The sequence below is a fragment of the Varanus komodoensis genome, unplaced genomic scaffold, assembly GCF_004798865.1.
Source record: "Varanus komodoensis strain SLA01 unplaced genomic scaffold, ASM479886v1 scaffold12, whole genome shotgun sequence".
Classification (NCBI taxonomy): domain Eukaryota; kingdom Metazoa; phylum Chordata; class Lepidosauria; order Squamata; family Varanidae; genus Varanus; species Varanus komodoensis.
In genome coordinates this window covers 7,873,115-7,882,241 of record NW_025335349.1, presented here as the reverse complement: position 1 = coordinate 7,882,241, position 9,127 = coordinate 7,873,115, and positions in this window count along the sequence as shown.

Here is a 9,127-nt window from a genome sequence, read left to right as displayed (position 1 = left end):
ATACTTCCTTTGATGGTGATTTCTGGCCCTGAGGGTTGTGTGTGTTTATTCGTGAGGAGTCACACTTGAGAGACACAAAGGTTACATGGCAGTTGTCTATAACAGCCTGCTGCTTTCTGGCATCTTTTTTCCCTTTGCTGCGAGGTCTTAGATGACTCTTTGTATCCTTGATTTCAAAATGTGCCTTCTGTTTGATGGGTGGTGCTAATACTTCTGCCCAGTGAGGAAGTGCAGTGTTGTGTTTCTGCTGTGACTTGGCCTGCTGTACTGGCACCCCCCAGCTTACTGAGCAGCTATTCTCTGAGTCACAACAGAAGCTGTGTTGAATTGGCAGGATAAGAAACAGCTCTCAGTTCCTCCTGACTTCCTGCAAACCAGCCGAGCTTTTGGTGCCGGCTTGGCATGTTTTCCTCGACTGCCCCAGGTTTGCTTCAGCTCTGAGCATTTTTCCTGGAGATCTTCAGATGAGGGGTGGGAATGAATCAGGGGTTCAACTGTCTTGTCGCCAAGAGCTGTGAGCTCTTTCTTCAGGCCCTCATGCTTGCACTGTAGGGCCTGCACACTTGTCAGGCCGTGCCCAAAGTTGTCTGTACTGAGGGCCTGGTTCTTCTCTTCAATCCATTCCTTCATTTGTTTGGAATCTCCGGGGAACCTCTGAACCTCATGGGAGCTTCCTGCCAGGTGGCTCCTTTCTTCTGCCAGCTGCTGCAGCGATTGCCAGTGCTCATTCAGTTCCTTAATGGAGTTAAATGTTACCAGTGTACACCATCAATCTTGCAGACTTCCAAAGAGATGCTGTCTCGGCATCATTTCCACCCTGTGGCATCCCATACACTTCCTGCACTGCCTACACTTCTTCAGCCATCAAAACTTCAAATTGCAAGCCATTTGCCACCTTGTTTATGTCCTCTAATGCAGGGTTCATCTTGATATTTTCTTAAACTCCTCAGAGTTTTTAATGTCACTTTTTTCTTGTGATAGTTCAACAGCACTGACAGGAAGTTTTTGAGCCTATGTCTCTCCGTTCCACCTGCAATGTAGCAATGTCCATTGCTAAGATGGGTAGGAGGCTGTTTTATGGGCCTGCTGGCTCGCCTCCTAGCAAATGTTTGAGTCTGTGCAAATCTGAATCCGGGCCTTCGTTCTCATGACATCCCTTCCTAAAATTACTGGCATTTTCTGTTCTTTAATAATTACTACAGGGAAATATTCTTCTTTCCCGCTCCAGTTAATTTTCAACTGTGCTAATGGCATGCTTTTAGAATTTCCCCAAGCACCTTGTAAAGTTATATTCTTATTTGGAATCATGTTCTCATTAACCAAGTCCTCCCTAACCAGAGTTACTGACACTCCTGTATATAGAATAGCCAAAGCATCTCTCCCATTTATTTGTACCAACTCTCTAAATTCAGTATTCTGAGCAATCTTATCTATCTTTACCCCACACAAAAAACTGTTTTTCCTAAGTCATGGGCAAGGGAATGGTTTTACTGGTTCTTTCAAGTCTGTCTGTTGAACTGTTGGAGTCTCTAGCCTGTTCCCTCTTAGACATGCTCAAGTGTTGTCTGCTTGGGTTGTTAATATGGACATTTATAAGCCAAATGCCTTTTCAGACCACATGCAAAGCATTGTCTGTCTTTCCAGAATTCACCGTATTTCCTTCTATATTTTGATTCTGTCTTTTTGTAATATCAGCTCGCTCAGACATTCCTTTCTTTTCCTCCTCCTGTCCCCTCCTTATTATTTATTTATTTATTTAAAACATTTCTATGCCGCCCCCATCGCAACAAAGCCTCAGGGTGACACACAACAAAAACAAAAATATACAAAATTATACGAAAACAAAGTTATACACTAAAAATATTAAAACCCGGTGCATCTCGGCTTAATTTTTTTTTAAATCCTACATAATAAATTAACACTTAAAATAAATTTTAAATAAAAAGGTCTTAGCCTGGTGCTGAAAAACAAATAACGATGGCACCAGGCGGACCTCTCTGGGGAGTGCATTCCATAGATGGGGCGCCACTGCAGAGAAGGCCCTCCTGCGGGTACTCACCCTCCTAATATCATTCACTGAGGGTTCCCGGAGAAGGGCCTCTGCCGCTGATCTGATGGGGCGGGAGGGCATATATGGACACAAGCGTTCCTTTAGATACCCAGGGCCCAAGCTGTTTAGGGCTTTATAGGTCATAACCAACACCTTGAATTGGGCCCAGACTTCAATTGGGAGCCAGTGGAGCTGATGGAGAACTGGGGTTATATGAGAACAACGCCCAGTCCCCGTCAGCAACCTGGCAGCTCTATTCTGCACCAATTGAAGTATCCGGACCGTCTTCAAGGGTAGCCCCACGTAGAGTGTGTTACAGAAATCTAATTGGGAAGTTACCAGTGCGTGTGTCACTGTCGCCAGGCAGTCGTTCTCCAGGAAGGGACGCAGCTGATGGATCACCCAAACCTGAAGGAAGGCGCTCCTCACCACTGCCGTCACCTGGGCTTCTAAAGACAGCTCAGGGTCGAGGAGCACTCCTAAGCTGCGAACCCTGTCCCTCAGAGGGAGTGCAACCCCATTTAGACAAGGCCCAAGTCCCCCATCCCGAGTCCCAAGCCACCCACCAACAGGACCTCTGTCTTGTCTGAATTGAGCTTCAGTTTATTGGCTCTCATCCAGCCCATTACCTCGGCCAGGCACCGGTTCAGCACAGCCACTGCCTCACCTGGATTGGTGGAAAGTGAGAGGTAAAGCTGGGTATCATCAGCATACTGATGATTTTGTAGCCCACACCTCCTGATGACCTCTCCCAGCGGTTTCATGTAGATGTTGAATAGCAAGGGGGACAAAATGGACCCCTGTGGAACTCCATGGCATAACTGCCATGGCGCAGAGCCATAGTCCCCCAGCACCACCTTCTGAAATCGGCCGTTGAGATAGGAGCGAACCACCGCCACGCAGTGCCTCCAACTCCCAGTCCCGCTAGCCTATTCAGAAGGATACCATGGTCGATGGTATTGAAAGCCGCTGAGAGGTCCAGGAGAACTAACAGGGACGCACTCCCCCTGTCTCTCTCCCTGCACAGGTCATCGTACAGGGCGACCAAGCAGATTCAGTGCCGTACCTGGGTCTGAAGCCGAACTGAAATGGGTCCAGATAATCAGTTTCATCCAGGAATGCTTGGAGTTGTCCCGCCACCACCCGCTCCAGCACCTTGCCCAGGAATGGGATGTTGGCCACCGGTCTATAATTGGCGGCCACCTCTGGATCCAGGGATGCCTTCTTTAGGACTGGCCGGACTACCGCCTCTTTTAAAGAGGACAGTACCCGGCCGTCTCTTAAAGAGGCGTTGACCACCTCCAGGATCCAGGTGCCAATCCTGTCCTTCGCTTTCTTAAGTAGCCAGGATGGGCATGGGTCTAGTAAGCAGGTGGTAGGGCGTACTTGTCCAAGCACCTTGTCCACATCATCAGGCCGCAACAACTGAAATTCATCCATTAATTGTGGACTTGACGGCGTCACTGGCATCTCCTCAGTAGAAACTGGTTCAATAGTAGAGTCAAGCTCGTGACGAATCTGAGCGATTTTCTCCCTGAAATGCCTGGCAAAGTCATCACAGCGGACCTTTGAGGTTGGTATGAGATCTTTCTTTGGGCCTGGATGTATTAACCCTTGCACCACCCGAAAGAGCTCCGCCGGACGGCATTGTGAGGAGGCAATGGAAGCGGAGAAGAATTTCTTCTTCGCCGTCCTCACCGCCACAGCATAGGCCCGATAATGGGCTCTTAAGTGTGTTTGGTCAGATTCACCTCGTGATCTCCTCCACCTACACTCTCGTCGTCTCCCAACCTGCTTCATCGCCTGTAATTCAGGTGTATACCAAGGAGATGAACGAGCTCTGTCAGGCGGGAGAGGACGCTTGGGAGCGATCATGTCAATAGCCCTGGTCATCTCCCCGTTCCAAAATTCAACCAGGGCATGGACAGGATCACCAGCCTTGTCACCCGGAAAATCCCCCAGAGCTTTTAGGAATCTATCAGGATCCATCCGGCTCCAGGGGCAGACCAGTACAATCTGGTCCGCACCCTTACAGAGGGAAAGGCCGCTCTCGAGCTCAAACCTTATGAGGAAGTGATCCGGCCATGACAAGGGCGTCAAACTTAATTCCTCACCCTCAGATCACCCTCTTCCTGCCCCATCGAGAAAACCAGGTCCAGAGTGTGTCCACCTTCATGGGTCGGGCCACTGACGTGTTGAGACAGCCCCATGGCCGCCATGGAGGCCATGATGTCCTGAGTAGCCCCAGTTAGAACCATCTCAGCATGAAGATTGAAGTCCCCCAGGACCAACATCCTGGGAGTCCTCAACACCAGGTCCGAGATGATCTCCGTCAGCTCAGGCAGGGAGTCTGTTGGGCAGAAGGGTGCACGGTACACCAACAGAATCCCCAATCTGTCTCGGTCGCCCAACACCAAGTGGAGGCACTCTAGCCCCGGCCTCGAGAGGACAGGAAGCCCCACAAGGGAAATAGAAGCTCGATAAACCAGAGCGACCCCCCCTCCCCTCCAGGCGTGGTCGGTGCTGGACCAGGTACCCGGGTGGGCACAGTTGTGAGAAGGCAACATCCCCCCCCGTCACCCGCCCAGGTCTCTGTGATAAAAGCCAGGTCGGCCCTCTCATCCATGATCAAATCATGGGTGAGTGTTGCCTTGTTTTGGACCAACCTGGCATTAAGCAAGAGCACCGACAGGCCCGGGGGGCAGCTGACAAGTCTACCTGGAACCCACCGGTTGGGGAATAACCAGAAAGAGGGACAGGTGTTAACCATCTGTCCCTCCTTCTTCTATGCAGACCCGTTAGACCCCCAACGCCATAACGCCCATTGCCCATCACCACCCCAATGGCGGCGCCCACGCGCTCCCCAGGCAACATGATAGTAAAGCACGAGATGCACCAATTAAAAGCAACCTAAAACCGACAATTAAAATTACTAAAAACATCCTACTTAAAACCACTGCTAGCCCACAAATGAATGAAACCAAGGCCAACCACCAAAGCCCCTGGCCAGCCTAGTCCCCCGTTCGGCCCCCAAACAGCGCCCAAATGGCGGCATCACCGACCTTGGGCCGTCACCCTTTGGCCACCAGCCCAAGGCCGCCGGCCCCCGGATGCTGCCGGCGCTTTGTAGGCCACAGGGCCCCTCCCCGTGCCCCACCCCGCCCCGGTGCGTCTCTCACACACGCCCGGGGAAGCGGGCCGGAGCAGGGGCCTGGGCCGGTGGGCCTGGCCTCGGTGCGGCAGCGGCAACAGCAGGCGGCAGCGGCGGCGGAGCAGTGGCGGGGTCCAAGTGGCACGGGCTCTGGGCAGTACAGATGGAGGTGGGGCCGTCCGATGTACTGGTTTGCTCCAATTAAAAGCTAGTTTATACAGAGAGTCTTTCTTTTCACAGTGGTCCCAACCTCCTCTGCAGTATTAACTTACCAGCCCAACCTGCTGCTTGTACAACATTCTCTGGAAGTTTATCTTTCACCAGAAGCCCAAGGGAAGTTGAAATAAAAATTGATGTAAAATTATTAAATCTCTTATCCCCTCTTGGCAGATGATGTTCACTGATCAAAACAGTCTGTTAGTTTAGCATCAAAAGACTTAGCTTCTCTTTCTGAAGTAGCAGGCTTTTAAACTTTCTGAAGAAACCAGCGCCCAACCAGAATCTGTTATATACTACTTCTTTGTATTCAGCATGGACAACAGGTTTTATCTGAGGGAAATGTGTTACAGATCTCAGCCGATTCCCTTCTAATTAAGCTGGATAAATACTTAATATATTGTCTGTCTGGTATTCCTCAGTTCTGAGCAGACCTTTCAAAAGTTGACAGGAAGATTTGTAGCTTTTCTGACACATACACCATGAAATCTTTTGGGGTAACTTAGGGACAATCAGCTCTGGATTCAGAGTTTCCCTCCTTTTTAATCCTCAATCTTAAATCTTTTTCTTTCTAATTATAATCATTATACTTCCAAATTTGCTTGTCTTTCTGTCTCTTGCGCTCTAAGTTCTGTTCCACAAGTTCTAAGTTCTGTTTCAGCTTTTCACTTTTTTGTTTCTTTTTCTATTTATCGAATTCTACATTCTGTTTCACGAACTCTAAGTTGTATTTCTGTTTTTATTGACTTGGTATTGCAGTGCAATTTCAGGTGTTCAAAGGTGTTCTTTGGGCAGGGAATAAAAAATGCGGTCATCATATTAGTAACAACTTTCTTTGAACATCATTCTTGATTCTTCGCTTTATATGTGATGGAGGCAGTTCTAATGGCAGGTAAGTGAGCTAAGTCTGAAAACTGACAAGGGGAATATTTCCTCTGATTCTGTCTTTCATTGACTTTCATATATTTGCTTACTTCAGTCCAATGATGTGTTCAAATTCTTTACTCCAAGTCTCAAGTCTCTTCTCAAGTCTCAAGAGCCAACTTTGACAGAAAAAAGGGAGGTGGTGGGGGTGGAGAAAGTTGTAACCCCCCGCCCCCAGTATTCCCATCTGCACTCCTCTCAGTGATGCATTGACCTCCCTCTTCCTTATCTTGCCCTCACCCCCTTGAAACTCCCTCCCTCCCACCGCCTCTGCTGTGTTTGTACCTGCCTTCCGGCCCATTGCAGATGCCTTCCGCCAAGATCTCCCCAGCATATCCTGCTGGACATTGGATGCACACTGCAAAGCCAGATCCTGACCCAGTGCCCCACGTCGGAATCAATGATGGCAGTTGGCATGCCCCACCTCCTAAAGTCATTCATTCTATTAAGGACTAGAGTCATCTGCCCACTGCCTTCCTCAACTTAGTTCCTTACCTCTTCGGTATTTTTGGGACCAAAAAGTCTGAAAATATAACACCAGTTCTGGCTTTATTTCACCGGCTGCCTTTATGCTTCCAAGCCCAATTCATGGTACTAGTTTCAACCCATAAAGCCATACACATACTGGGACCACAATACTTAATGGAAAACCTATCCCAATCACAAGCTATTAGGCATTACATTAGAGGCTTTCTTACAAATACCCCTTCCAAGGGGGACTCATTTGATGACAAGGAAGAGGGCCTTCTTTGTGGCAGCACCTCACTTAATGATCAGTCCCTACACTGAAGCCTGCCTGGCATGAGCTGCACCTTTGAGCAATGGGTTACGGCTGTCCTTTATGCAGTCTTAACTTGGTAGAGAGAGTATGTAAGCTGTTTTAATAGTCTTGCTTGTATTGCCATCTTAGTTGCTTTAAAATTGTTTTTTTATCTCTGTGGTGAAATTTTATATTTTTTATTGTATTTCCTTATATTTTATGAATTATTGTATATCACCCAGAAATCTTTGGCTATTGCATGGTGTAGAAATCAAATCAAATCAAATCATCTACCTTATAGTGATACATTTTATGATGTCTGAGCCACTTCTCAAGTCATCCTTTGGATAGCACTTGTTGTGAACAGCCCAGAGAGCTCTGGCTATTGGTTGATAGAGAACTATAATAAATAAATAAATCCTTTGCACAGCAAACGTGCCTCTTTTTACAGTGGAATAAAAGTCTTCGATAGAATGTTTTGAGTCAATCTAAAAATTGACTCAAATGTGTTCTACTGTATATACCAGCATATAAGAGACCCTATTGCGACAGTCATCTTACGAGAGCCAAGTGAATTTTTTTCATATTATACTCATTTATTTTTTATTTATTTATTAAAACATTTTTACATCATTTTAAAAAGGACAAATGATAAAGACAATTGTATATACAAGCTTTTTATTAATAATCATTAAAAAACCTTACTGGTGCTGGGGAGCTTGTCCTGTATTGCACTGTGTTGTGAGGATTGTGTGTGGCCGCAGACCCAGTCCTGGGTGTGAGGCTCAGGCAGCCCTTGCTGGGGAGGTGGTCCTGGCTGGGAAGGGGGATGTTCTCCATGCAGCCTCTGTGCCTGCCTGTGCGGCCTCCTCCCTCTTGCTTGGTCCCCTGTGCCCATCCACAGTGCTGGTGCCAGCTGTCCTCCCTCACCAACCCCGGCCAGCCAGCTTCCTTGCAGGCCACCATCAGCCTCCAAATTGGAGAGGTACCAAGACCATTAGCTAGAATATGGTAATATGATGTCACAAGAGTCCAGAAGCTTGCAGCTGACGAATACTTGTATATATTTTAGAGTTTCTTGAAACTGTGTAAGAGCCCCCTGAAATTGAAAATAGTAAAGCAAAAATTGGGGGTTGACTTATATGAGGGGGGACCCAAAAGAAACCAGAATCATTCTCTGGGGAGGGCATTGTAGTACATGCTTCCACTGGTAGATGCCTCTTGCAGAGACCCTTCTGCATCAGTCTGCTGACTGGCATCATCAAGTGAACTCGTGGTGCCACATAGTAAATCTTTTTGTTAAACGCCTCTCACTTATTTAGAATTAATGATCTCTTGGTTCTCCAGGTAGATACTCTTATGTATAACACTGTAAGACATCGTCATACATAATGCTAAGGCAGAATTTGTGACTTAGCCCGGTTTACTGTGAAAAAACAACTTGCTTGCTTTTCCCTTTGTGCAAATAGGTAAAACAAACTGGAAATGTAAAGGTTTATGATGTTCAGACATGGAATCCTAGTTGTTGTTGCCAAACTCAGGAATAAACTAGGATTTGTTTTTGGTTTGGACATCACATAAAGCAGCAGTGGGGAATCTTTGATTGCTCCATGCTGCTCTGTTGTCAGAAGATGGAGTTCCAGCAGTGGTAAACAGTTCCATGTCTGTGATATAAAGCTATTTGTTTTACTTACATGAAGGAGGAAAGAACAAGTTGTGTGCATGCACATGCTGGTTATTCCAGGTTAAGGCAGTAATTTTGGCTTATTGCGTGTATATAACATCTTTCACAATGCTTTCATTATTTCTCAACAGGAAAGAATGTCTGAAGCTTCTGAAGTATCTGTTGGAGCAGCTTAAGGCAAAACACCAAAACAAAAATCAGTTTGACAAATTCAGGTCTTACCATGCCAAAACTGCCTTTTTTCATGCATGCACAAAATGGCCCAGGGATGAAGAATGGCCTGCAGCAAACCTTGCTGAATGCTCTCTGAAGTTACTGGATTATTTCCTAAGCCAAGCTTCA